The 27938-nt window shown below is 49.7% G+C and overlaps 19 non-coding genes across 19 annotated transcripts; all 19 read left to right on the forward strand.

Annotated features, from left to right (window-relative positions):
* The first annotated feature begins 613 nt into the window (after window positions 1–613).
* TRNAH-GUG (transfer RNA histidin (anticodon GUG)) lies at window positions 614–685 on the forward strand. Its single transcript has one exon. It is a non-coding gene; the product is annotated as a tRNA-His (tRNA).
* A 778-nt stretch (window positions 686–1463) lies between these two features.
* TRNAH-GUG (transfer RNA histidin (anticodon GUG)) lies at window positions 1464–1535 on the forward strand. Its single transcript has one exon. It is a non-coding gene; the product is annotated as a tRNA-His (tRNA).
* Window positions 1536–2313: 778 nt separating this feature from the next.
* Window positions 2314–2385, forward strand: TRNAH-GUG (transfer RNA histidin (anticodon GUG)). Its single transcript has one exon. It is a non-coding gene; the product is annotated as a tRNA-His (tRNA).
* A 2480-nt stretch (window positions 2386–4865) lies between these two features.
* On the forward strand, window positions 4866–4937 carry TRNAH-GUG (transfer RNA histidin (anticodon GUG)). Its single transcript has one exon. It is a non-coding gene; the product is annotated as a tRNA-His (tRNA).
* Window positions 4938–7417: 2480 nt separating this feature from the next.
* Window positions 7418–7489, forward strand: TRNAH-GUG (transfer RNA histidin (anticodon GUG)). Its single transcript has one exon. It is a non-coding gene; the product is annotated as a tRNA-His (tRNA).
* Window positions 7490–9102: 1613 nt separating this feature from the next.
* TRNAH-GUG (transfer RNA histidin (anticodon GUG)) lies at window positions 9103–9174 on the forward strand. The gene has a single exon. It is a non-coding gene; the product is annotated as a tRNA-His (tRNA).
* Window positions 9175–9952: 778 nt separating this feature from the next.
* TRNAH-GUG (transfer RNA histidin (anticodon GUG)) lies at window positions 9953–10024 on the forward strand. The gene has a single exon. It is a non-coding gene; the product is annotated as a tRNA-His (tRNA).
* A 778-nt stretch (window positions 10025–10802) lies between these two features.
* Window positions 10803–10874, forward strand: TRNAH-GUG (transfer RNA histidin (anticodon GUG)). The gene has a single exon. It is a non-coding gene; the product is annotated as a tRNA-His (tRNA).
* Window positions 10875–11654: 780 nt separating this feature from the next.
* Window positions 11655–11726, forward strand: TRNAH-GUG (transfer RNA histidin (anticodon GUG)). Its single transcript has one exon. It is a non-coding gene; the product is annotated as a tRNA-His (tRNA).
* A 2478-nt stretch (window positions 11727–14204) lies between these two features.
* TRNAH-GUG (transfer RNA histidin (anticodon GUG)) lies at window positions 14205–14276 on the forward strand. The gene has a single exon. It is a non-coding gene; the product is annotated as a tRNA-His (tRNA).
* Window positions 14277–15050: 774 nt separating this feature from the next.
* On the forward strand, window positions 15051–15122 carry TRNAH-GUG (transfer RNA histidin (anticodon GUG)). The gene has a single exon. It is a non-coding gene; the product is annotated as a tRNA-His (tRNA).
* A 1632-nt stretch (window positions 15123–16754) lies between these two features.
* TRNAH-GUG (transfer RNA histidin (anticodon GUG)) lies at window positions 16755–16826 on the forward strand. The gene has a single exon. It is a non-coding gene; the product is annotated as a tRNA-His (tRNA).
* Window positions 16827–18454: 1628 nt separating this feature from the next.
* Window positions 18455–18526, forward strand: TRNAH-GUG (transfer RNA histidin (anticodon GUG)). The gene has a single exon. It is a non-coding gene; the product is annotated as a tRNA-His (tRNA).
* A 1628-nt stretch (window positions 18527–20154) lies between these two features.
* Window positions 20155–20226, forward strand: TRNAH-GUG (transfer RNA histidin (anticodon GUG)). The gene has a single exon. It is a non-coding gene; the product is annotated as a tRNA-His (tRNA).
* A 778-nt stretch (window positions 20227–21004) lies between these two features.
* Window positions 21005–21076, forward strand: TRNAH-GUG (transfer RNA histidin (anticodon GUG)). Its single transcript has one exon. It is a non-coding gene; the product is annotated as a tRNA-His (tRNA).
* Window positions 21077–22693: 1617 nt separating this feature from the next.
* On the forward strand, window positions 22694–22765 carry TRNAH-GUG (transfer RNA histidin (anticodon GUG)). Its single transcript has one exon. It is a non-coding gene; the product is annotated as a tRNA-His (tRNA).
* Window positions 22766–25243: 2478 nt separating this feature from the next.
* TRNAH-GUG (transfer RNA histidin (anticodon GUG)) lies at window positions 25244–25315 on the forward strand. The gene has a single exon. It is a non-coding gene; the product is annotated as a tRNA-His (tRNA).
* Window positions 25316–26093: 778 nt separating this feature from the next.
* TRNAH-GUG (transfer RNA histidin (anticodon GUG)) lies at window positions 26094–26165 on the forward strand. The gene has a single exon. It is a non-coding gene; the product is annotated as a tRNA-His (tRNA).
* Window positions 26166–26941: 776 nt separating this feature from the next.
* On the forward strand, window positions 26942–27013 carry TRNAH-GUG (transfer RNA histidin (anticodon GUG)). Its single transcript has one exon. It is a non-coding gene; the product is annotated as a tRNA-His (tRNA).
* Window positions 27014–27938: the final 925 nt, after the last annotated feature.

Genomic DNA, 27938 nt, shown 5'->3' on the forward strand with positions numbered 1-27938 from the left:
GATTACAATGTGGCAGGCCGTAGTCAGATCACTAAAGGATTGGTCAACAGGCCAAGGTGTATCCTGCCATGTCATGCTACACCCGCTGTAACACAAACTTGGGGCCATGCGAACTCTACAACAGTGGCCTTTGAAGGTAACAGCAGAGAGTGAAAAGACTTTCTTTGAAGGCCAGTGGGATGTACATTTTGGACAGCGAGGACCACTGCTTTTCGAGAGGCACGAAAGTAGGCAGCCATCTATGTGGAAGTGAAACAACCATCCTATAAGGCGGTGGGGTTTCCTTCAACACCACCTGTGGGCCACATAGAATGAGATTGTAACATTATTAGCCTTTGCCATTTTCACAACTATCGAGCAGCCATAAGCAGTGATGTGACAGCAACTGAGAAGGCCTGAGCACTTTCCTTTCCATTAGAAATTCAGCAGAAAGTTAGCCGTTTATCTCTGGAATGGCTGAGATGGTGTCGATTGGCTTCTGCAGCTAGAATGCCCTTTGTGAAGGCTTAGCAAAGAGTCAGGGCCAGGTGCAGGGCCAGTGGCGCAATGGATAACGCGTCTGACTACGGATCAGAAGATTGTAGGTTCGACTCCTACCTGGCTCGTTGACGATGCCGTGATCGTATAGTGGTTAGTACTCTGCGTTGTGGCCGCAGCAACCCCGGTTCGAATCCGGGTCACGGCATCTTTATGCGCTGGATGAAGTGTAATGTCCACAGTCACGCCCATGCCAGTTCGGACCCCTGAAGGTACACAAGGAGCAGGAAGTCTCTCTCTCTCTAAGACCGCTTCTTGCAACCAGCACCAACTCTGTGATATAGGATACCTTGATACTATCCTAGCGTCGGTCGATTACAATGTGGCAGGCCGTAGTCAGATCACTAAAGGATTGGTCAACAGGCCAAGGTGTATCCTGCCATGTCATGCTACACCCGCTGTAACACAAACTTGGGGCCATGCGAACTCTACAACAGTGGCCTTTGAAGGTAACAGCAGAGAGTGAAAAGACTTTCTTTGAAGGCCAGTGGGATGTACATTTTGGACAGCGAGGACCACTGCTTTTCGAGAGGCACGAAAGTAGGCAGCCATCTATGTGGAAGTGAAACAACCATCCTATAAGGCGGTGGGGTTTCCTTCAACACCACCTGTGGGCCACATAGAATGAGATTGTAACATTATTAGCCTTTGCCATTTTCACAACTATCGAGCAGCCATAAGCAGTGATGTGACAGCAACTGAGAAGGCCTGAGCACTTTCCTTTCCATTAGAAATTCAGCAGAAAGTTAGCCGTTTATCTCTGGAATGGCTGAGATGGTGTCGATTGGCTTCTGCAGCTAGAATGCCCTTTGTGAAGGCTTAGCAAAGAGTCAGGGCCAGGTGCAGGGCCAGTGGCGCAATGGATAACGCGTCTGACTACGGATCAGAAGATTGTAGGTTCGACTCCTACCTGGCTCGTTGACAATGCCGTGATCGTATAGTGGTTAGTACTCTGCGTTGTGGCCGCAGCAACCCCGGTTCGAATCCGGGTCACGGCATCTTTATGCGCTGGATGAAGTGTAATGTCCACAGTCACGCCCATGCCAGTTCGGACCCCTGAAGGTACACAAGGAGCAGGAAGTCTCTCTCTCTCTAAGACCGCTTCTTGCAACCAGCACCAACTCTGTGATATAGGATACCTTGATACTATCCTAGCGTCGGTCGATTACAATGTGGCAGGCCGTAGTCAGATCACTAAAGGATTGGTCAACAGGCCAAGGTGTATCCTGCCATGTCATGCTACACCCGCTGTAACACAAACTTGGGGCCATGCGAACTCTACAACAGTGGCCTTTGAAGGTAACAGCAGAGAGTGAAAAGACTTTCTTTGAAGGCCAGTGGGATGTACATTTTGGACAGCGAGGACCACTGCTTTTCGAGAGGCACGAAAGTAGGCAGCCATCTATGTGGAAGTGAAACAACCATCCTATAAGGCGGTGGGGTTTCCTTCAACACCACCTGTGGGCCACATAGAATGAGATTGTAACATTATTAGCCTTTGCCATTTTCACAACTATCGAGCAGCCATAAGCAGTGATGTGACAGCAACTGAGAAGGCCTGAGCACTTTCCTTTCCATTAGAAATTCAGCAGAAAGTTAGCCGTTTATCTCTGGAATGGCTGAGATGGTGTCGATTGGCTTCTGCAGCTAGAATGCCCTTTGTGAAGGCTTAGCAAAGAGTCAGGGCCAGGTGCAGGGCCAGTGGCGCAATGGATAACGCGTCTGACTACGGATCAGAAGATTGTAGGTTCGACTCCTACCTGGCTCGTTGACAATGCCGTGATCGTATAGTGGTTAGTACTCTGCGTTGTGGCCGCAGCAACCCCGGTTCGAATCCGGGTCACGGCATCTTTATGCGCTGGATGAAGTGTAATGTCCACAGTCACGCCCATGCCAGTTCGGACCCCTGAAGGTACACAAGGAGCAGGAAGTCTCTCTCTCTCTCTAAGACCGCTTCTTGCAACCAGCACCAACTCTGTGATATAGGATACCTTGATACTATCCTAGCGTCGGTCGATTACAATGTGGCAGGCCGTAGTCAGATCACTAAAGGATTGGTCAACAGGCCAAGGTGTATCCTGCCATGTCATGCTACACCCGCTGTAACACAAACTTGGGGCCATGCGAACTCTACAACAGTGGCCTTTGAAGGTAACAGCAGAGAGTGAAAAGACTTTCTTTGAAGGCCAGTGGGATGTACATTTTGGACAGCGAGGACCACTGCTTTTCGAGAGGCACGAAAGTAGGCAGCCATCTATGTGGAAGTGAAACAACCATCCTATAAGGCGGTGGGGTTTCCTTCAACACCACCTGTGGGCCACATAGAATGAGATTGTAACATTATTAGCCTTTGCCATTTTCACAACTATCGAGCAGCCATAAGCAGTGATGTGACAGCAACTGAGAAGGCCTGAGCACTTTCCTTTCCATTAGAAATTCAGCAGAAAGTTAGCCGTTTATCTCTGGAATGGCTGAGATGGTGTCGATTGGCTTCTGCAGCTAGAATGCCCTTTGTGAAGGCTTAGCAAAGAGTCAGGGCCAGGTGCAGGGCCAGTGGCGCAATGGATAACGCGTCTGACTACGGATCAGAAGATTGTAGGTTCGACTCCTACCTGGCTCGTTGACAATGCCGTGATCGTATAGTGGTTAGTACTCTGCGTTGTGGCCGCAGCAACCCCGGTTCGAATCCGGGTCATGGCATCTTTATGCGCTGGATGAAGTGTAATGTCCACAGTCACGCCCATGCCAGTTCGGACCCCTGAAGGTACACAAGGAGCAGGAAGTCTCTCTCTCTCTAAGACCGCTTCTTGCAACCAGCACCAACTCTGTGATATAGGATACCTTGATACTATCCTAGCGTCGGTCGATTACAATGTGGCAGGCCGTAGTCAGATCACTAAAGGATTGGTCAACAGGCCAAGGTGTATCCTGCCATGTCATGCTACACCCGCTGTAACACAAACTTGGGGCCATGCGAACTCTACAACAGTGGCCTTTGAAGGTAACAGCAGAGAGTGAAAAGACTTTCTTTGAAGGCCAGTGGGATGTACATTTTGGACAGCGAGGACCACTGCTTTTCGAGAGGCACGAAAGTAGGCAGCCATCTATGTGGAAGTGAAACAACCATCCTATAAGGCGGTGGGGTTTCCTTCAACACCACCTGTGGGCCACATAGAATGAGATTGTAACATTATTAGCCTTTGCCATTTTCACAACTATCGAGCAGCCATAAGCAGTGATGTGACAGCAACTGAGAAGGCCTGAGCACTTTCCTTTCCATTAGAAATTCAGCAGAAAGTTAGCCGTTTATCTCTGGAATGGCTGAGATGGTGTCGATTGGCTTCTGCAGCTAGAATGCCCTTTGTGAAGGCTTAGCAAAGAGTCAGGGCCAGGTGCAGGGCCAGTGGCGCAATGGATAACGCGTCTGACTACGGATCAGAAGATTGTAGGTTCGACTCCTACCTGGCTCGTTGACAATGCCGTGATCGTATAGTGGTTAGTACTCTGCGTTGTGGCCGCAGCAACCCCGGTTCGAATCCGGATCACGGCATCTTTATGCGCTGGATGAAGTGTAATGTCCACAGTCACGCCCATGCCAGTTCGGACCCCTGAAGGTACACAAGGAGCAGGAAGTCTCTCTCTCTCTAAGACCGCTTCTTGCAACCAGCACCAACTCTGTGATATAGGATACCTTGATACTATCCTAGCGTCGGTCGATTACAATGTGGCAGGCCGTAGTCAGATCACTAAAGGATTGGTCAACAGGCCAAGGTGTATCCTGCCATGTCATGCTACACCCGCTGTAACACAAACTTGGGGCCATGCGAACTCTACAACAGTGGCCTTTGAAGGTAACAGCAGAGAGTGAAAAGACTTTCTTTGAAGGCCAGTGGGATGTACATTTTGGACAGCGAGGACCACTGCTTTTCGAGAGGCACGAAAGTAGGCAGCCATCTATGTGGAAGTGAAACAACCATCCTATAAGGCGGTGGGGTTTCCTTCAACACCACCTGTGGGCCACATAGAATGAGATTGTAACATTATTAGCCTTTGCCATTTTCACAACTATCGAGCAGCCATAAGCAGTGATGTGACAGCAACTGAGAAGGCCTGAGCACTTTCCTTTCCATTAGAAATTCAGCAGAAAGTTAGCCGTTTATCTCTGGAATGGCTGAGATGGTGTCGATTGGCTTCTGCAGCTAGAATGCCCTTTGTGAAGGCTTAGCAAAGAGTCAGGGGCAGGTGCAGGGCCAGTGGCGCAATGGATAACGCGTCTGACTACGGATCAGAAGATTGTAGGTTCGACTCCTACCTGGCTCGTTGACAATGCCGTGATCGTATAGTGGTTAGTACTCTGCGTTGTGGCCGCAGCAACCCCGGTTCGAATCCGGGTCACGGCATCTTTATGCGCTGGATGAAGTGTAATGTCCACAGTCACGCCCATGCCAGTTCGGACCCCTGAAGGTACACAAGGAGCAGGAAGTCTCTCTCTCTCTAAGACCGCTTCTTGCAACCAGCACCAACTCTGTGATATAGGATACCTTGATACTATCCTAGCGTCGGTCGATTACAATGTGGCAGGCCGTAGTCAGATCACTAAAGGATTGGTCAACAGGCCAAGGTGTATCCTGCCATGTCATGCTACACCCGCTGTAACACAAACTTGGGGCCATGCGAACTCTACAACAGTGGCCTTTGAAGGTAACAGCAGAGAGTGAAAAGACTTTCTTTGAAGGCCAGTGGGATGTACATTTTGGACAGCGAGGACCACTGCTTTTCGAGAGGCACGAAAGTAGGCAGCCATCTATGTGGAAGTGAAACAACCATCCTATAAGGCGGTGGGGTTTCCTTCAACACCACCTGTGGGCCACATAGAATGAGATTGTAACATTATTAGCCTTTGCCATTTTCACAACTATCGAGCAGCCATAAGCAGTGATGTGACAGCAACTGAGAAGGCCTGAGCACTTTCCTTTCCATTAGAAATTCAGCAGAAAGTTAGCCGTTTATCTCTGGAATGGCTGAGATGGTGTCGATTGGCTTCTGCAGCTAGAATGCCCTTTGTGAAGGCTTAGCAAAGAGTCAGGGGCAGGTGCAGGGCCAGTGGCGCAATGGATAACGCGTCTGACTACGGATCAGAAGATTGTAGGTTCGACTCCTACCTGGCTCGTTGACAATGCCGTGATTGTATAGTGGTTAGTACTCTGCGTTGTGGCCGCAGCAACCCCGGTTCGAATCCGGGTCACGGCATCTTTATGCGCTGGATGAAGTGTAATGTCCACAGTCACGCCCATGCCAGTTCGGACCCCTGAAGGTACACAAGGAGCAGGAAGTCTCTCTCTCTCTCTAAGACCGCTTCTTGCAACCAGCACCAACTCTGTGATATAGGATACCTTGATACTATCCTAGCGTCGGTCGATTACAATGTGGCAGGCCGTAGTCAGATCACTAAAGGATTGGTCAACAGGCCAAGGTGTATCCTGCCATGTCATGCTACACCCGCTGTAACACAAACTTGGGGCCATGCGAACTCTACAACAGTGGCCTTTGAAGGTAACAGCAGAGAGTGAAAAGACTTTCTTTGAAGGCCAGTGGGATGTACATTTTGGACAGCGAGGACCACTGCTTTTCGAGAGGCACGAAAGTAGGCAGCCATCTATGTGGAAGTGAAACAACCATCCTATAAGGCGGTGGGGTTTCCTTCAACACCACCTGTGGGCCACATAGAATGAGATTGTAACATTATTAGCCTTTGCCATTTTCACAACTATCGAGCAGCCATAAGCAGTGATGTGACAGCAACTGAGAAGGCCTGAGCACTTTCCTTTCCATTAGAAATTCAGCAGAAAGTTAGCCGTTTATCTCTGGAATGGCTGAGATGGTGTCGATTGGCTTCTGCAGCTAGAATGCCCTTTGTGAAGGCTTAGCAAAGAGTCAGGGCCAGGTGCAGGGCCAGTGGCGCAATGGATAACGCGTCTGACTACGGATCAGAAGATTGTAGGTTCGACTCCTACCTGGCTCGTTGACGATGCTGTGATCGTATAGTGGTTAGTACTCTGCGTTGTGGCCGCAGCAACCCCGGTTCGAATCCGGGTCACGGCATCTTTATGCGCTGGATGAAGTGTAATGTCCACAGTCACGCCCATGCCAGTTCGGACCCCTGAAGGTACACAAGGAGCAGGAAGTCTCTCTCTCTCTAAGACCGCTTCTTGCAACCAGCACCAACTCTGTGATATAGGATACCTTGATACTATCCTAGCGTCGGTCGATTACAATGTGGCAGGCCGTAGTCAGATCACTAAAGGATTGGTCAACAGGCCAAGGTGTATCCTGCCATGTCATGCTACACCCGCTGTAACACAAACTTGGGGCCATGCGAACTCTACAACAGTGGCCTTTGAAGGTAACAGCAGAGAGTGAAAAGACTTTCTTTGAAGGCCAGTGGGATGTACATTTTGGACAGCGAGGACCACTGCTTTTCGAGAGGCACGAAAGTAGGCAGCCATCTATGTGGAAGTGAAACAACCATCCTATAAGGCGGTGGGGTTTCCTTCAACACCACCTGTGGGCCACATAGAATGAGATTGTAACATTATTAGCCTTTGCCATTTTCACAACTATCGAGCAGCCATAAGCAGTGATGTGACAGCAACTGAGAAGGCCTGAGCACTTTCCTTTCCATTAGAAATTCAGCAGAAAGTTAGCCGTTTATCTCTGGAATGGCTGAGATGGTGTCGATTGGCTTCTGCAGCTAGAATGCCCTTTGTGAAGGCTTAGCAAAGAGTCAGGGGCAGGTGCAGGGCCAGTGGCGCAATGGATAACGCGTCTGACTACGGATCAGAAGATTGTAGGTTCGACTCCTACCTGGCTCGTTGACAATGCCGTGATCGTATAGTGGTTAGTACTCTGCGTTGTGGCCGCAGCAACCCCGGTTCGAATCCGGGTCACGGCATCTTTATGCGCTGGATGAAGTGTAATGTCCACAGTCACGCCCATGCCAGTTCGGACCCCTGAAGGTACACAAGGAGCAGGAAGTCTCTCTCTCTCTAAGACCGCTTCTTGCAACCAGCACCAACTCTGTGATATAGGATACCTTGATACTATCCTAGCGTCGGTCGATTACAATGTGGCAGGCCGTAGTCAGATCACTAAAGGATTGGTCAACAGGCCAAGGTGTATCCTGCCATGTCATGCTACACCCGCTGTAACACAAACTTGGGGCCATGCGAACTCTACAACAGTGGCCTTTGAAGGTAACAGCAGAGAGTGAAAAGACTTTCTTTGAAGGCCAGTGGGATGTACATTTTGGACAGCGAGGACCACTGCTTTTCGAGAGGCACGAAAGTAGGCAGCCATCTATGTGGAAGTGAAACAACCATCCTATAAGGCGGTGGGGTTTCCTTCAACACCACCTGTGGGCCACATAGAATGAGATTGTAACATTATTAGCCTTTGCCATTTTCACAACTATCGAGCAGCCATAAGCAGTGATGTGACAGCAACTGAGAAGGCCTGAGCACTTTCCTTTCCATTAGAAATTCAGCAGAAAGTTAGCCGTTTATCTCTGGAATGGCTGAGATGGTGTCGATTGGCTTCTGCAGCTAGAATGCCCTTTGTGAAGGCTTAGCAAAGAGTCAGGGCCAGGTGCAGGGCCAGCGGCGCAATGGATAACGCGTCTGACTACGGATCAGAAGATTGTAGGTTCGACTCCTACCTGGCTCGTTGACAATGCCGTGATCGTATAGTGGTTAGTACTCTGCGTTGTGGCCGCAGCAACCCTGGTTCGAATCCGGGTCACGGCATCTTTATGCGCTGGATGAAGTGTAATGTCCACAGTCACGCCCATGCCAGTTCGGACCCCTGAAGGTACACAAGGAGCAGGAAGTCTCTAAGACCGCTTCTTGCACCAACTCTGTGATATAGGATACCTTGATACTATCCTAGCGTCGGTCGATTACAATGTGGCAGGCCGTAGTCAGATCACTAAAGGATTGGTCAACAGGCCAAGGTGTATCCTGCCATGTCATGCTACACCCGCTGTAACACAAACTTGGGGCCATGCGAACTCTACAACAGTGGCCTTTGAAGGTAACAGCAGAGAGTGAAAAGACTTTCTTTGAAGGCCAGTGGGATGTACATTTTGGACAGCGAGGACCACTGCTTTTCGAGAGGCACGAAAGTAGGCAGCCATCTATGTGGAAGTGAAACAACCATCCTATAAGGCGGTGGGGTTTCCTTCAACACCACCTGTGGGCCACATAGAATGAGATTGTAACATTATTAGCCTTTGCCATTTTCACAACTATCGAGCAGCCATAAGCAGTGATGTGACAGCAACTGAGAAGGCCTGAGCACTTTCCTTTCCATTAGAAATTCAGCAGAAAGTTAGCCGTTTATCTCTGGAATGGCTGAGATGGTGTCGATTGGCTTCTGCAGCTAGAATGCCCTTTGTGAAGGCTTAGCAAAGAGTCAGGGGCAGGTGCAGGGCCAGTGGCGCAATGGATAACGCGTCTGACTACGGATCAGAAGATTGTAGGTTCGACTCCTACCTGGCTCGTTGACAATGCCGTGATCGTATAGTGGTTAGTACTCTGCGTTGTGGCCGCAGCAACCCCGGTTCGAATCCGGGTCACGGCATCTTTATGCGCTGGATGAAGTGTAATGTCCACAGTCACGCCCATGCCAGTTCGGACCCCTGAAGGTACACAAGGAGCAGGAAGTCTCTCTCTCTCTAAGACCGCTTCTTGCAACCAGCACCAACTCTGTGATATAGGATACCTTGATACTATCCTAGCGTCGGTCGATTACAATGTGGCAGGCCGTAGTCAGATCACTAAAGGATTGGTCAACAGGCCAAGGTGTATCCTGCCATGTCATGCTACACCCGCTGTAACACAAACTTGGGGCCATGCGAACTCTACAACAGTGGCCTTTGAAGGTAACAGCAGAGAGTGAAAAGACTTTCTTTGAAGGCCAGTGGGATGTACATATTGGACAGCGAGGACCACTGCTTTTCGAGAGGCACGAAAGTAGGCAGCCATCTATGTGGAAGTGAAACAACCATCCTATAAGGCGGTGGGGTTTCCTTCAACACCACCTGTGGGCCACATAGAATGAGATTGTAACATTATTAGCCTTTGCCATTTTCACAACTATCGAGCAGCCATAAGCAGTGATGTGACAGCAACTGAGAAGGCCTGAGCACTTTCCTTTCCATTAGAAATTCAGCAGAAAGTTAGCCGTTTATCTCTGGAATGGCTGAGATGGTGTCGATTGGCTTCTGCAGCTAGAATGCCCTTTGTGAAGGCTTAGCAAAGAGTCAGGGGCAGGTGCAGGGCCAGTGGCGCAATGGATAACGCGTCTGACTACGGATCAGAAGATTGTAGGCTCGACTCCTACCTGGCTTGTTGACAATGCCGTGATCGTATAGTGGTTAGTACTCTGCGTTGTGGCCGCAGCAACCCCGGTTCGAATCCGGGTCACGGCATCTTTATGCGCTGGATGAAGTGTAATGTCCACAGTCACGCCCATGCCAGTTCGGACCCCTGAAGGTACACAAGGAGCAGGAAGTCTCTCTCTCTCTAAGACCGCTTCTTGCAACCAGCACCAACTCTGTGATATAGGATACCTTGATACTATCCTAGCGTCGGTCGATTACAATGTGGCAGGCCGTAGTCAGATCACTAAAGGATTGGTCAACAGGCCAAGGTGTATCCTGCCATGTCATGCTACACCCGCTGTAACACAAACTTGGGGCCATGCGAACTCTACAACAGTGGCCTTTGAAGGTAACAGCAGAGAGTGAAAAGACTTTCTTTGAAGGCCAGTGGGATGTACATTTTGGACAGCGAGGACCACTGCTTTTCGAGAGGCACGAAAGTAGGCAGCCATCTATGTGGAAGTGAAACAACCATCCTATAAGGCGGTGGGGTTTCCTTCAACACCACCTGTGGGCCACATAGAATGAGATTGTAACATTATTAGCCTTTGCCATTTTCACAACTATCGAGCAGCCATAAGCAGTGATGTGACAGCAACTGAGAAGGCCTGAGCACTTTCCTTTCCATTAGAAATTCAGCAGAAAGTTAGCCGTTTATCTCTGGAATGGCTGAGATGGTGTCGATTGGCTTCTGCAGCTAGAATGCCCTTTGTGAAGGCTTAGCAAAGAGTCAGGGCCAGGTGCAGGGCCAGTGGCGCAATGGATAACGCGTCTGACTACGGATCAGAAGATTGTAGGTTCGACTCCTACCTGGCTCGTTGACGATGCCGTGATCGTATAGTGGTTAGTACTCTGCGTTGTGGCCGCAGCAACCCCGGTTCGAATCCGGGTCACGGCATCTTTATGCGCTGGATGAAGTGTAATGTCCACAGTCACGCCCATGCCAGTTCGGACCCCTGAAGGTACACAAGGAGCAGGAAGTCTCTCTCTCTCTCTAAGACCGCTTCTTGCAACCAGCACCAACTCTGTGATATAGGATCCCTTGATACTATCCTAGCGTCGGTCGATTACAATGTGGCAGGCCGTAGTCAGATCACTAAAGGATTGGTCAACAGGCCAAGGTGTATCCTGCCATGTCATGCTACACCCGCTGTAACACAAACTTGGGGCCATGCGAACTCTACAACAGTGGCCTTTGAAGGTAACAGCAGAGAGTGAAAAGACTTTCTTTGAAGGCCAGTGGGATGTACATTTTGGACAGCGAGGACCACTGCTTTTCGAGAGGCACGAAAGTAGGCAGCCATCTATGTGGAAGTGAAACAACCATCCTATAAGGCGGTGGGGTTTCCTTCAACACCACCTGTGGGCCACATAGAATGAGATTGTAACATTATTAGCCTTTGCCATTTTCACAACTATCGAGCAGCCATAAGCAGTGATGTGACAGCAACTGAGAAGGCCTGAGCACTTTCCTTTCCATTAGAAATTCAGCAGAAAGTTAGCCGTTTATCTCTGGAATGGCTGAGATGGTGTCGATTGGCTTCTGCAGCTAGAATGCCCTTTGTGAAGGCTTAGCAAAGAGTCAGGGGCAGGTGCAGGGCCAGTGGCGCAATGGATAACGCGTCTGACTACGGATCAGAAGATTGTAGGTTCGACTCCTACCTGGCTCGTTGACAATGCCGTGATCGTATAGTGGTTAGTACTCTGCGTTGTGGCCGCAGCAACCCCGGTTCGAATCCGGGTCACGGCATCTTTATGCGCTGGATGAAGTGTAATGTCCACAGTCACGCCCATGCCAGTTCGGACCCCTGAAGGTACACAAGGAGCAGGAAGTCTCTCTCTCTCTAGGACCGCCTCTTGCAACCAGCACCAACTCTGTGATATAGGATACCTTGATACTATCCTAGCGTCGGTCGATTACAATGTGGCAGGCCGTAGTCAGATCACTAAAGGATTGGTCAACAGGCCAAGGTGTATCCTGCCATGTCATGCTACACCCGCTGTAACACAAACTTAGGGCCATGCGAACTCTACAACAGTGGCCTTTGAAGGTAACAGCAGAGAGTGAAAAGACTTTCTTTGAAGGCCAGTGGGATGTACATTTTGGACAGCGAGGACCACTGCTTTTCGAGAGGCACGAAAGTAGGCAGCCATCTATGTGGAAGTGAAACAACCATCCTATAAGGCGGTGGGGTTTCCTTCAACACCACCTGTGGGCCACATAGAATGAGATTGTAACATTATTAGCCTTTGCCATTTTCACAACTATCGAGCAGCCATAAGCAGTGATGTGACAGCAACTGAGAAGGCCTGAGCACTTTCCTTTCCATTAGAAATTCAGCAGAAAGTTAGCCGTTTATCGCTGGAATGGCTGAGATGGTGTCGATTGGCTTCTGCAGCTAGAATGCCCTTTGTGAAGGCTTAGCAAAGAGTCAGGGGCAGGTGCAGGGCCAGTGGCACAATGGATAACGCGTCTGACTACGGATCAGAAGATTGTAGGTTTGACTCCTACCTGGCTCGTTGACAATGCCGTGATCGTATAGTGGTTAGTACTCTGCGTTGTGGCTGCAGCAACCCCGGTTCGAATCCGGGTCACGGCATCTTTATGCGCTGGATGAAGTGTAATGTCCACAGTCACGCCCATGCCAGTTCGGACCCCTGAAGGTACACAAGGAGCAGGAAGTCTCTCTCTCTCTAAGACCGCTTCTTGCAACCAGCACCAACTCTGTGATATAGGATACCTTGATACTATCCTAGCGTCGGTCGATTACAATGTGACAGGCCGTAGTCAGATCACTAAAGGATTGGTCAACAGGCCAAGGTGTATCCTGCCATGTCATGCTACACCCGCTGTAACACAAACTTGGGGCCATGCGAACTCTACAACAGTGGCCTTTGAAGGTAACAGCAGAGAGTGAAAAGACTTTCTTTGAAGGCCAGTGGGATGTACATTTTGGACAGCGAGGACCACTGCTTTTCGAGAGGCACGAAAGTAGGCAGCCATCTATGTGGAAGTGAAACAACCATCCTATAAGGCGGTGGGGTTTCCTTCAACACCACCTGTGGGCCACATAGAATGAGATTGTAACATTATTAGCCTTTGCCATTTTCACAACTATCGAGCAGCCATAAGCAGTGATGTGACAGCAACTGAGAAGGCCTGAGCACTTTCCTTTCCATTAGAAATTCAGCAGAAAGTTAGCCGTTTATCTCTGGAATGGCTGAGATGGTGTCGATTGGCTTCTGCAGCTAGAATGCCCTTTGTGAAGGCTTAGCAAAGAGTCAGGGGCAGGTGCAGGGCCAGTGGCGCAATGGATAACGCGTCTGACTACGGATCAGAAGATTGTAGGTTCGACTCCTACCTGGCTCGTTGACGATGCCGTGATCGTATAGTGGTTAGTACTCTGCGTTGTGGCCGCAGCAACCCCAGTTCGAATCCGGGTCACGGCATCTTTATGCGCTGGATGAAGTGTAATGTCCACAGTCACGCCCATGCCAGTTCGGACCCCTGAAGGTACACAAGGAGCAGGAAGTCTCTCTCTCTCTAAGACCGCTTCTTGCAACCAGCACCAACTCTGTGATATAGGATCCCTTGATACTATCCTAGCGTCGGTCGATTACAATGTGGCAGGCCGTAGTCAGATCACTAAAGGATTGGTCAACAGGCCAAGGTGTATCCTGCCATGTCATGCTACACCCGCTGTAACACAAACTTGGGGCCATGCGAACTCTACAACAGTGGCCTTTGAAGGTAACAGCAGAGAGTGAAAAGACTTTCTTTGAAGGCCAGTGGGATGTACATTTTGGACAGCGAGGACCACTGCTTTTCGAGAGGCACGAAAGTAGGCAGCCATCTATGTGGAAGTGAAACAACCATCCTATAAGGCGGTGGGGTTTCCTTCAACACCACCTGTGGGCCACATAGAATGAGATTGTAACATTATTAGCCTTTGCCATTTTCACAACTATCGAGCAGCCATAAGCAGTGATGTGACAGCAACTGAGAAGGCCTGAGCACTTTCCTTTCCATTAGAAATTCAGCAGAAAGTTAGCCGTTTATCTCTGGAATGGCTGAGATGGTGTCGATTGGCTTCTGCAGCTAGAATGCCCTTTGTGAAGGCTTAGCAAAGAGTCAGGGGCAGGTGCAGGGCCAGTGGCGCAATGGATAACGCGTCTGACTACGGATCAGAAGATTGTAGGTTCGACTCCTACCTGGCTCGTTGACAATGCCGTGATCGTATAGTGGTTAGTACTCTGCGTTGTGGCCGCAGCAACCCCGGTTCGAATCCGGGTCACGGCATCTTTATGCGCTGGATGAAGTGTAATGTCCACAGTCACGCCCATGCCAGTTCGGACCCCTGAAGGTACACAAGGAGCAGGAAGTCTCTCTCTCTCTAAGACCGCTTCTTGCAACCAGCACCAACTCTGTGATATAGGATACCTTGATACTATCCTAGCGTCGGTCGATTACAATGTGGCAGGCCGTAGTCAGATCACTGACTGGTCAACAGGCCAAGGTGTATCCTGCCATGTCATGCTACACCCGCTGTAACACAAACTTGGGGCCATGCGAACTCTACAACAGTGGCCTTTGAAGGTAACAGCAGAGAGTGAAAAGACTTTCTTTGAAGGCCAGTGGGATGTACATTTTGGACAGCGAGGACCACTGCTTTTCGAGAGGCACGAAAGTAGGCAGCCATCTATGTGGAAGTGAAACAACCATCCTATAAGGCGGTGGGGTTTCCTTCAACACCACCTGTGGGCCACATAGAATGAGATTGTAACATTATTAGCCTTTGCCATTTTCACAACTATCGAGCAGCCATAAGCAGTGATGTGACAGCAACTGAGAAGGCCTGAGCACTTTCCTTTCCATTAGAAATTCAGCAGAAAGTTAGCCGTTTATCTCTGGAATGGCTGAGATGGTGTCGATTGGCTTCTGCAGCTAGAATGCCCTTTGTGAAGGCTTAGCAAAGAGTCAGGGGCAGGTGCAGGGCCAGTGGCGCAATGGATAACGCGTTTGACTACGGATCAGAAGATTGTAGGTTCGACTCCTACCTGGCTCGTTGACAATGCCGTGATCGTATAGTGGTTAGTACTCTGCGTTGTGGCCGCAGCAACCCCGGTTCGAATCCGGGTCACGGCATCTTTATGCGCTGGATGAAGTGTAATGTCCACAGTCACGCCCATGCCAGTTCGGACCCCTGAAGGTACACAAGGAGCAGGAAGTCTCTCTCTCTCTAAGACCGCTTCTTGCAACCAGCACCAACTCTGTGATATAGGATACCTTGATACTATCCTAGCGTCGGTCGATTACAATGTGGCAGGCCGTAGTCAGATCACTAAAGGATTGGTCAACAGGCCAAGGTGTATCCTGCCATGTCATGCTACACCCGCTGTAACACAAACTTGGGGCCATGCGAACTCTACAACAGTGGCCTTTGAAGGTAACAGCAGAGAGTGAAAAGACTTTCTTTGAAGGCCAGTGGGATGTACATTTTGGACAGCGAGGACCACTGCTTTTCGAGAGGCACGAAAGTAGGCAGCCATCTATGTGGAAGTGAAACAACCATCCTATAAGGCGGTGGGGTTTCCTTCAACACCACCTGTGGGCCACATAGAATGAGATTGTAACATTATTAGCCTTTGCCATTTTCACAACTATCGAGCAGCCATAAGCAGTGATGTGACAGCAACTGAGAAGGCCTGAGCACTTTCCTTTCCATTAGAAATTCAGCAGAAAGTTAGCCGTTTATCTCTGGAATGGCTGAGATGGTGTCGATTGGCTTCTGCAGCTAGAATGCCCTTTGTGAAGGCTTAGCAAAGAGTCAGGGGCAGGTGCAGGGCCAGTGGCACAATGGATAACGCGTCTGACTACGGATCAGAATATTGTAGGTTCGACTCCTACCTGGCTCGTTGACAATGCTGTGATCGTATAGTGGTTAGTACTCTGCGTTGTGGCTGCAGCAACCCCGGTTCGAATCCGGGTCACGGCATCTTTATGCGCTGGATGAAGTGTAATGTCCACAGTCACGCCCATGCCAGTTCGGACCCCTGAAGGTACACAAGGAGCAGGAAGTCTCTCTCTCTCTCTCTAAGACCGCTTCTTGCAACCAGCACCAACTCTGTGATATAGGATACCTTGATACTATCCTAGCGTCGGTCGATTACAATGTGGCAGGCCGTAGTCAGATCACTAAAGGATTGGTCAACAGGCCAAGGTGTATCCTGCCATGTCATGCTACACCCGCTGTAACACAAACTTGGGGCCATGCGAACTCTACAACAGTGGCCTTTGAAGGTAACAGCAGAGAGTGAAAAGACTTTCTTTGAAGGCCAGTGGGATGTACATTTTGGACAGCGAGGACCACTGCTTTTCGAGAGGCACGAAAGTAGGCAGCCATCTATGTGGAAGTGAAACAACCATCCTATAAGGCGGTGGGGTTTCCTTCAACACCACCTGTGGGCCACATAGAATGAGATTGTAACATTATTAGCCTTTGCCATTTTCACAACTATCGAGCAGCCATAAGCAGTGATGTGACAGCAACTGAGAAGGCCTGAGCACTTTCCTTTCCATTAGAAATTCAGCAGAAAGTTAGCCGTTTATCTCTGGAATGGCTGAGATGGTGTCGATTGGCTTCTGCAGCTAGAATGCCCTTTGTGAAGGCTTAGCAAAGAGTCAGGGGCAGGTGCAGGGCCAGTGGCGCAATGGATAACGCGTCTGACTACGGATCAGAAGATTGTAGGTTCGACTCCTACCTGGCTCGTTGACAATGCCGTGATCGTATAGTGGTTAGTACTCTGCGTTGTGGCCGCAGCAACCCCGGTTCGAATCCGGGTCACGGCATCTTTATGCGCTGGATGAAGTGTAATGTCCACAGTCACGCCCATGCCAGTTCGGACCCCTGAAGGTACACAAGGAGCAGGAAGTCTCTCTCTCTCTAGGACCGCTTCTTGCAACCAGCACCAACTCTGTGATATAGGATACCTTGATACTATCCTAGCGTCGGTCGATTACAATGTGGCAGGCCGTAGTCAGATCACTAAAGGATTGGTCAACAGGCCAAGGTGTATCCTGCCATGTCATGCTACACCCGCTGTAACACAAACTTGGGGCCATGCGAACTCTACAACAGTGGCCTTTGAAGGTAACAGCAGAGAGTGAAAAGACTTTCTTTGAAGGCCAGTGGGATGTACATTTTGGACAGCGAGGACCACTGCTTTTCGAGAGGCACGAAAGTAGGCAGCCATCTATGTGGAAGTGAAACAACCATCCTATAAGGCGGTGGGGTTTCCTTCAACACCACCTGTGGGCCACATAGAATGAGATTGTAACATTATTAGCCTTTGCCATTTTCACAACTATCGAGCAGCCATAAGCAGTGATGTGACAGCAACTGAGAAGGCCTGAGCACTTTCCTTTCCATTAGAAATTCAGCAGAAAGTTAGCCGTTTATCTCTGGAATGGCTGAGATGGTGTCGATTGGCTTCTGCAGCTAGAATGCCCTTTGTGAAGGCTTAGCAAAGAGTCAGGGGCAGGTGCAGGGCCAGTGGCGCAATGGATAACGCGTCTGACTACGGATCAGAAGATTGTAGGTTCGACTCCTACCTGGCTCGTTGACAATGCCGTGATCGTATAGTGGTTAGTACTCTGTGTTGTGGCCGCAGCAACCCCGGTTCGAATCCGGGTCACGGCATCTTTATGCGCTGGATGAAGTGTAATGTCCACAGTCACGCCCATGCCAGTTCGGACCCCTGAAGGTACACAAGGAGCAGGAAGTCTCTCTCTCTCTAGGACCGCTTCTTGCAACCAGCACCAACTCTGTGATATAGGATACCTTGATACTATCCTAGCGTCGGTCGATTACAATGTGGCAGGCCGTAGTCAGATCACTAAAGGATTGGTCAACAGGCCAAGGTGTATCCTGCCATGTCATGCTACACCCGCTGTAACACAAACTTGGGGCCATGCGAACTCTACAACAGTGGCCTTTGAAGGTAACAGCAGAGAGTGAAAAGACTTTCTTTGAAGGCCAGTGGGATGTACATTTTGGACAGCGAGGACCACTGCTTTTCGAGAGGCACGAAAGTAGGCAGCCATCTATGTGGAAGTGAAACAACCATCCTATAAGGCGGTGGGGTTTCCTTCAACACCACCTGTGGGCCACATAGAATGAGATTGTAACATTATTAGCCTTTGCCATTTTCACAACTATCGAGCAGCCATAAGCAGTGATGTGACAGCAACTGAGAAGGCCTGAGCACTTTCCTTTCCATTAGAAATTCAGCAGAAAGTTAGCCGTTTATCTCTGGAATGGCTGAGATGGTGTCGATTGGCTTCTGCAGCTAGAATGCCCTTTGTGAAGGCTTAGCAAAGAGTCAGGGGCAGGTGCAGGGCCAGTGGCGCAATGGATAACGCGTCTGACTACGGATCAGAAGATTGTAGGTTCGACTCCTACCTGGCTCGTTGACAATGCCGTGATCGTATAGTGGTTAGTACTCTGCGTTGTGGCCGCAGCAACCCCGGTTCGAATCCGGGTCACGGCATCTTTATGCGCTGGATGAAGTGTAATGTCCACAGTCACGCCCATGCCAGTTCGGACCCCTGAAGGTACACAAGGAGCAGGAAGTCTCTCTCTCTCTAGGACCGCTTCTTGCAACCAGCACCAACTCTGTGATATAGGATACCTTGATACTATCCTAGCGTCGGTCGATTACAATGTGGCAGGCCGTAGTCAGATCACTAAAGGATTGGTCAACAGGCCAAGGTGTATCCTGCCATGTCATGCTACACCCGCTGTAACACAAACTTGGGGCCATGCGAACTCTACAACAGTGGCCTTTGAAGGTAACAGCAGAGAGTGAAAAGACTTTCTTTGAAGGCCAGTGGGATGTACATTTTGGACAGCGAGGACCACTGCTTTTCGAGAGGCACGAAAGTAGGCAGCCATCTATGTGGAAGTGAAACAACCATCCTATAAGGCGGTGGGGTTTCCTTCAACACCACCTGTGGGCCACATAGAATGAGATTGTAACATTATTAGCCTTTGCCATTTTCACAACTATCGAGCAGCCATAAGCAGTGATGTGACAGCAACTGAGAAGGCCTGAGCACTTTCCTTTCCATTAGAAATTCAGCAGAAAGTTAGCCGTTTATCTCTGGAATGGCTGAGATGGTGTCGATTGGCTTCTGCAGCTAGAATGCCCTTTGTGAAGGCTTAGCAAAGAGTCAGGGGCAGGTGCAGGGCCAGTGGCGCAATGGATAACGCGTCTGACTACGGATCAGAAGATTGTAGGTTCGACTCCTACCTGGCTCGTTGACAATGCCGTGATCGTATAGTGGTTAGTACTCTGTGTTGTGGCCGCAGCAACCCCGGTTCGAATCCGGGTCACGGCATCTTTATGCGCTGGATGAAGTGTAATGTCCACAGTCACGCCCATGCCAGTTCGGACCCCTGAAGGTACACAAGGAGCAGGAAGTCTCTCTCTCTCTAGGACCGCTTCTTGCAACCAGCACCAACTCTGTGATATAGGATACCTTGATACTATCCTAGCGTCGGTCGATTACAATGTGGCAGGCCGTAGTCAGATCACTAAAGGATTGGTCAACAGGCCAAGGTGTATCCTGCCATGTCATGCTACACCCGCTGTAACACAAACTTGGGGCCATGCGAACTCTACAACAGTGGCCTTTGAAGGTAACAGCAGAGAGTGAAAAGACTTTCTTTGAAGGCCAGTGGGATGTACATTTTGGACAGCGAGGACCACTGCTTTTCGAGAGGCACGAAAGTAGGCAGCCATCTATGTGGAAGTGAAACAACCATCCTATAAGGCGGTGGGGTTTCCTTCAACACCACCTGTGGGCCACATAGAATGAGATTGTAACATTATTAGCCTTTGCCATTTTCACAACTATCGAGCAGCCATAAGCAGTGATGTGACAGCAACTGAGAAGGCCTGAGCACTTTCCTTTCCATTAGAAATTCAGCAGAAAGTTAGCCGTTTATCTCTGGAATGGCTGAGATGGTGTCGATTGGCTTCTGCAGCTAGAATGCCATTTGTGAAGGCTTAGCAAAGAGTCGGGGGCAGGTGCAGGGCCAGTGGCGCAATGGATAACGCGTCTGACTACGGATCAGAAGATTGTAGGTTCGACTCCTACCTGGCTCGTTGACAATGCCGTGATCGTATAGTGGTTAGTACTCTGCGTTGTGGCCGCAGCAACCCCGGTTCGAATCCGGGTCACGGCATCTTTATGCGCTGGATGAAGTGTAATGTCCACAGTCACGCCCATGCCAGTTCGGACCCCTGAAGGTACACAAGGAGCAGGAAGTCTCTCTCTCTCTAAGACCGCTTCTTGCAACCAGCACCAACTCTGTGATATAGGATACCTTGATACTATCCTAGCGTCGGTCGATTACAATGTGGCAGGCCGTAGTCAGATCACTAAAGGATTGGTCAACAGGCCAAGGTGTATCCTGCCATGTCATGCTACACCCGCTGTAACACAAACTTGGGGCCATGCGAACTCTACAACAGTGGCCTTTGAAGGTAACAGCAGAGAGTGAAAAGACTTTCTTTGAAGGCCAGTGGGATGTACATTTTGGACAGCGAGGACCACTGCTTTTCGAGAGGCACGAAAGTAGGCAGCCATCTATGTGGAAGTGAAACAACCATCCTATAAGGCGGTGGGGTTTCCTTCAACACCACCTGTGGGCCACATAGAATGAGATTGTAACATTATTAGCCTTTGCCATTTTCACAACTATCGAGCAGCCATAAGCAGTGATGTGACAGCAACTGAGAAGGCCTGAGCACTTTCCTTTCCATTAGAAATTCAGCAGAAAGTTAGCCGTTTATCTCTGGAATGGCTGAGATGGTGTCGATTGGCTTCTGCAGCTAGAATGCCCTTTGTGAAGGCTTAGCAAAGAGTCAGGGGCAGGTGCAGGGCCAGTGGCGCAATGGATAACGCGTCTGACTACGGATCAGAAGATTGTAGGTTCGACTCCTACCTGGCTCGTTGACAATGCCGTGATCGTATAGTGGTTAGTACTCTGCGTTGTGGCCGCAGCAACCCCGGTTCGAATCCGGGTCACGGCATCTTTATGCGCTGGATGAAGTGTAATGTCCACAGTCACGCCCATGCCAGTTCGGACCCCTGAAGGTACACAAGGAGCAGGAAGTCTCTCTCTCTCTAAGACCGCTTCTTGCAACCAGCACCAACTCTGTGATATAGGATACCTTGATACTATCCTAGCGTCGGTCGATTACAATGTGGCAGGCCGTAGTCAGATCACTAAAGGATTGGTCAACAGGCCAAGGTGTATCCTGCCATGTCATGCTACACCCGCTGTAACACAAACTTGGGGCCATGCGAACTCTACAACAGTGGCCTTTGAAGGTAACAGCAGAGAGTGAAAAGACTTTCTTTGAAGGCCAGTGGGATGTACATTTTGGACAGCGAGGACCACTGCTTTTCGAGAGGCACGAAAGTAGGCAGCCATCTATGTGGAAGTGAAACAACCATCCTATAAGGCGGTGGGGTTTCCTTCAACACCACCTGTGGGCCACATAGAATGAGATTGTAACATTATTAGCCTTTGCCATTTTCACAACTATCGAGCAGCCATAAGCAGTGATGTGACAGCAACTGAGAAGGCCTGAGCACTTTCCTTTCCATTAGAAATTCAGCAGAAAGTTAGCCGTTTATCTCTGGAATGGCTGAGATGGTGTCGATTGGCTTCTGCAGCTAGAATGCCCTTTGTGAAGGCTTAGCAAAGAGTCAGGGGCAGGTGCAGGGCCAGTGGCGCAATGGATAACGCGTCTGACTACGGATCAGAAGATTGTAGGTTCGACTCCTACCTGGCTCGTTGACAATGCCGTGATCGTATAGTGGTTAGTACTCTGCGTTGTGGCCGCAGCAACTCCGGGTCACGGCATCTTTATGCGCTGGATGAAGTGTAATGTCCACAGTCACGCCCATGCCAGTTCGGACCCCTGAAGGTACACAAGGAGCAGGAAGTCTCTCTCTCTCTAAGACCGCTTCTTGCAACCAGCACCAACTCTGTGATATAGGATACCTTGATACTATCCTAGCGTCGGTCGATTACAATGTGGCAGGCCGTAGTCAGATCACTAAAGGATTGGTCAACAGGCCAAGGTGTATCCTGCCATGTCATGCTACACCCGCTGTAACACAAACTTGGGGCCATGCGAACTCTACAACAGTGGCCTTTGAAGGTAACAGCAGAGAGTGAAAAGACTTTCTTTGAAGGCCAGTGGGATGTACATTTTGGACAGCGAGGACCACTGCTTTTCGAGAGGCACGAAAGTAGGCAGCCATCTATGTGGAAGCGAAAAAAACATCCTATAAGGCGGTGGGGTTTCCTTCAACACCACCTGTGGGCCACATAGAATGAGATTGTAACATTATTAGCCTTTGCCATTTTCACAACTATCGAGCAGCCATAAGCAGTGATGTGACAGCAACTGAGAAGGCCTGAGCACTTTCCTTTCCATTAGAAATTCAGCAGAAAGTTAGCCGTTTATCTCTGGAATGGCTGAGATGGTGTCGATTGGCTTCTGCAGCTAGAATGCCCTTTGTGAAGACTTAGCAAAGAGTCAGGGGCAGGTGCAGGGCCAGTGGCGCAATGGATAACGCGTCTGACTACGGATCAGAAGATTGTAGGTTCGACTCCTACCTGGCTCGTTGACAATGCCGTGATCGTATAGTGGTTAGTACTCTGCGTTGTGGCCGCAGCAACCCCGGTTCGAATCCGGGTCACGGCATCTTCATGCGCTGGATGAAGTGTAATGTCCACAGTCACGCCCATGCCAGTTCGGACCCCTGAAGGTACACAAGGAGCAGGAAGTCTCTCTCTCTCTAAGACCGCTTCTTGCAACCAGCACCAACTCTGTGATATAGGATACCTTGATACTATCCTAGCGTCAGTCGATTACAATGTGGCAGGCCGTAGTCAGATCACTAAAGGATTGGTCAACAGGCCAAGGTGTATCCTGCCATGTCATGCTACACCCGCTGTAACACAAACTTGGGGCCATGCGAACTCTACAACAGTGGCCTTTGAAGGTAACAGCAGAGAGTGAAAAGACTTTCTTTGAAGGCCAGTGGGATGTACATTTTGGACAGCGAGGACCACTGCTTTTCGAGAGGCACGAAAGTAGGCAGCCATCTATGTGGAAGTGAAACAACCATCCTATAAGGCGGTGGGGTTTCCTTCAACACCACCTGTGGGCCACATAGAATGAGATTGTAACATTATTAGCCTTTGCCATTTTCACAACTATCGAGCAGCCATAAGCAGTGATGTGACAGCAACTGAGAAGGCCTGAGCACTTTCCTTTCCATTAGAAATTCAGCAGAAAGTTAGCCGTTTATCTCTGGAATGGCTGAGATGGTGTCGATTGGCTTCTGCAGCTAGAATGCCCTTTGTGAAGGCTTAGCAAAGAGTCAGGGGCAGGTGCAGGGCCAGTGGCGCAATGGATAACGCGTCTGACTACGGATCAGAAGATTGTAGGTTCGACTCCTACCTGGCTCGTTGACAATGCCGTGATCGTATAGTGGTTAGTACTCTGTGTTGTGGCCGCAGCAACCCCGGTTCGAATCCGGGTCACGGCATCTTTATGCGCTGGATGAAGTGTAATGTCCACAGTCACGCCCATGCCAGTTCGGACCCCTGAAGGTACACAAGGAGCAGGAAGTCTCTCTCTCTCTAGGACCGCTTCTTGCAACCAGCACCAACTCTGTGATATAGGATACCTTGATACTATCCTAGCGTCGGTCGATTACAATGTGGCAGGCCGTAGTCAGATCACTAAAGGATTGGTCAACAGGCCAAGGTGTATCCTGCCATGTCATGCTACACCCGCTGTAACACAAACTTGGGGCCATGCGAACTCTACAACAGTGGCCTTTGAAGGTAACAGCAGAGAGTGAAAAGACTTTCTTTGAAGGCCAGTGGGATGTACATTTTGGACAGCGAGGACCACTGCTTTTCGAGAGGCACGAAAGTAGGCAGCCATCTATGTGGAAGTGAAACAACCATCCTATAAGGCGGTGGGGTTTCCTTCAACACCACCTGTGGGCCACATAGAATGAGATTGTAACATTATTAGCCTTTGCCATTTTCACAACTATCGAGCAGCCATAAGCAGTGATGTGACAGCAACTGAGAAGGCCTGAGCACTTTCCTTTCCATTAGAAATTCAGCAGAAAGTTAGCCGTTTATCTCTGGAATGGCTGAGATGGTGTCGATTGGCTTCTGCAGCTAGAATGCCCTTTGTGAAGGCTTAGCAAAGAGTCAGGGGCAGGTGCAGGGCCAGTGGCGCAATGGATAACACGTCTGACTACGGATCAGAAGATTGTAGGTTCGACTCCTACCTGGCTCGTTGACAATGCCGTGATCGTATAGTGGTTAGTACTCTGTGTTGTGGCCGCAGCAACCCCGGTTCGAATCCGGGTCACGGCATCTTTATGCGCTGGATGAAGTGTAATGTCCACAGTCACGCCCATGCCAGTTCGGACCCCTGAAGGTACACAAGGAGCAGGAAGTCTCTCTCTCTCTAAGACCTCTTCTTGCAACCAGCACCAACTCTGTGATATAGGATACCTTGATACTATCCTAGCGTCGGTCGATTACAATGTGGCAGGCCGTAGTCAGATCACTAAAGGATTGGTCAACAGGCCAAGGTGTATCCTGCCATGTCATGCTACACCTGCTGTAACACAAACTTGGGGCCATGCGAACTCTACAACAGTGGCCTTTGAAGGTAACAGCAGAGAGTGAAAAGACTTTCTTTGAAGGCCAGTGGGATGTACATTTTGGACAGCGAGCACCACTGCTTTTCGAGAGGCACGAAAGTAGGCAGCCATCTATGTGGAAGTGAAACAACCATCCTATAAGGCGGTGGGGTTTCCTTCAACACCACCTGTGGGCCACATAGAATGAGATTGTAACATTATTAGCCTTTGCCATTTTCACAACTATCGAGCAGCCATAAGCAGTGATGTGACAGCAACTGAGAAGGCCTGAGCACTTTCCTTTCCATTAGAAATTCAGCAGAAAGTTAGCCGTTTATCTCTGGAATGGCTGAGATGGTGTCGATTGGCTTCTGCAGCTAGAATGCCCTTTGTGAAGGCTTAGCAAAGAGTCAGGGGCAGGTGCAGGGCCAGTGGCGCAATGGATAACGCGTCTGACTACGGATCAGAAGATTGTAGGTTCGACTCCTACCTGGCTCGTTGACAATGCCGTGATCGTATAGTGGTTAGTACTCTGCGTTGTGGCCGCAGCAACCCCGGTTCGAATCCGGGTCACGGCATCTTTATGCGATGGATGAAGTGTAATGTCCACAGTCACGCCCATGCCAGTTCGGACCCCTGAAGGTACACAAGGAGCAGGAAGTCTCTCTCTCTCTAAGACCGCTTCTTGCAACCAGCACCAACTCTGTGATATAGGATACCTTGATACTATCCTAGCGTCGGTCGATTACAATGTGGCAGGCCGTAGTCAGATCACTAAAGGATTGGTCAACAGGCCAAGGTGTATCCTGCCATGTCATGCTACACCCGCTGTAACACAAACTTGGGGCCATGCGAACTCTACAACAGTGGCCTTTGAAGGTAACAGCAGAGAGTGAAAAGACTTTCTTTGAAGGCCAGTGGGATGTACATTTTGGACAGCGAGGACCACTGCTTTTCGAGAGGCACGAAAGTAGGCAGCCATCTATGTGGAAGTGAAACAACCATCCTATAAGGCGGTGGGGTTTCCTTCAACACCACCTGTGGGCCACATAGAATGAGATTGTAACATTATTAGCCTTTGCCATTTTCACAACTATCGAGCAGCCATAAGCAGTGATGTGACAGCAACTGAGAAGGCCTGAGCACTTTCCTTTCCATTAGAAATTCAGCAGAAAGTTAGCCGTTTATCTCTGGAATGGCTGAGATGGTGTCGATTGGCTTCTGCAGCTAGAATGCCCTTTGTGAAGGCTTAGCAAAGAGTCAGGGCCAGGTGCAGGGCCAGTGGCGCAATGGATAACGCGTCTGACTACGGATCAGAAGATTCTAGGTTCGACTCCTACCTGGCTCGTTGACAATGCCGTGATCGTATAGTGGTTAGTACTCTGCGTTGTGGCCGCAGCAACCCCGGTTCGAATCCGGGTCACGGCATCTTTATGCGCTGGATGAAGTGTAATGTCCACAGTCACGCCCATGCCAGTTCGGACCCCTGAAGGTACACAAGGAGCAGGAAGTCTCTCTCTCTAAGACTGCTTCTTGCAACCAGCACCAACTCTGTGATATAGGATACCTTGATACTATCCTAGCGTCGGTCGATTACAATGTGGCAGGCCGTAGTCAGATCACTAAAGGATTGGTCAACAGGCCAAGGTGTATCCTGCCATGTCATGCTACACCCGCTGTAACACAAACTTGGGGCCATGCGAACTCTACAACAGTGGCCTTTGAAGGTAACAGCAGAGAGTGAAAAGACTTTCTTTGAAGGCCAGTGGGATGTACATTTTGGACAGCGAGGACCACTGCTTTTCGAGAGGCACGAAAGTAGGCAGCCATCTATGTGGAAGTGAAACAACCGTCCTATAAGGCGGTGGGGTTTCCTTCAACACCACCTGTGGGCCACATAGAATGAGATTGTAACATTATTAGCCTTTGCCATTTTCACAACTATCGAGCAGCCATAAGCAGTGATGTGACAGCAACTGAGAAGGCCTGAGCACTTTCCTTTCCATTAGAAATTCAGCAGAAAGTTAGCCGTTTATCTCTGGAATGGCTGAGATGGTGTCGATTGGCTTCTGCAGCTAGAATGCCCTTTGTGAAGGCTTAGCAAAGAGTCAGGGGCAGGTGCAGGGCCAGTGGCGCAATGGATAACGCGTCTGACTACGGATCAGAAGATTGTAGGTTCGACTCCTACCTGGCTCGTTGACAATGCCGTGATCGTATAGTGGTTAGTACTCTGCGTTGTGGCCGCAGCAACCCCGGTTCGAATCCGGGTCACGGCATCTTTATGCGCTGGATGAAGTGTAATCTCCACAGTCACGCCAATGCCAGTTCGGACCCCTGAAGGTACACAAGGAGCAGGAAGTCTCTCTCTCTCTAGGACCGCTTCTTGCAACCAGCACCAACTCTGTGATATAGGATACCTTGATACTATCCTAGTGTCGGTCGATTACAATGTGGCAGGCCGTAGTCAGATCACTAAAGGATTGGTCAACAGGCCAAGGTGTATCCTGCCATGTCATGCTACACCCGCTGTAACACAAACTTGGGGCCATGCGAACTCTACAACAGTGGCCTTTGAAGGTAACAGCAGAGAGTGAAAAGACTTTCTTTGAAGGCCAGTGGGATGTACATTTTGGACAGCGAGGACCACTGCTTTTCGAGAGGCACGAAAGTAGGCAGCCATCTATGTGGAAGTGAAACAACCATCCTATAAGGCGGTGGGGTTTCCTTCAACACCACCTGTGGGCCACATAGAATGAGATTGTAACATTATTAGCCTTTGCCATTTTCACAACTATCGAGCAGCCATAAGCAGTGATGTGACAGCAACTGAGAAGGCCTGAGCACTTTCCTTTCCATTAGAAATTCAGCAGAAAGTTAGCCGTTTATCTCTGGAATGGCTGAGATGGTGTCGATTGGCTTCTGCAGCTAGAATTCCCTTTGTGAAGGCTTAGCAAAGAGTCAGGGGCAGGTGCAGGGCCAGTGGCGCAATGGATAACGCATCTGACTACGGATCAGAAGATTGTAGGTTCGACTCCTACCTGGCTCGTTGACAATGCCGTGATCGTATAGTGGTTAGTACTCTGCGTTGTGGCCGCAGCAACCCTGGTTCGAATCCGGGTCACGGCATCTTTATGCGCTGGATGAAGTGTAATGTCCACAGTCACGCCCATGCCAGTTCGGACCCCTGAAGGTACACAAGGA

Source organism: Lithobates pipiens, unplaced genomic scaffold (assembly GCF_037356315.1).
Source record: "Lithobates pipiens isolate NorthernLeopardFrog02 unplaced genomic scaffold, aLitPip1_a1.2 Scaffold_8, whole genome shotgun sequence".
In the NCBI taxonomy this organism is placed as follows: domain Eukaryota; kingdom Metazoa; phylum Chordata; class Amphibia; order Anura; family Ranidae; genus Lithobates; species Lithobates pipiens.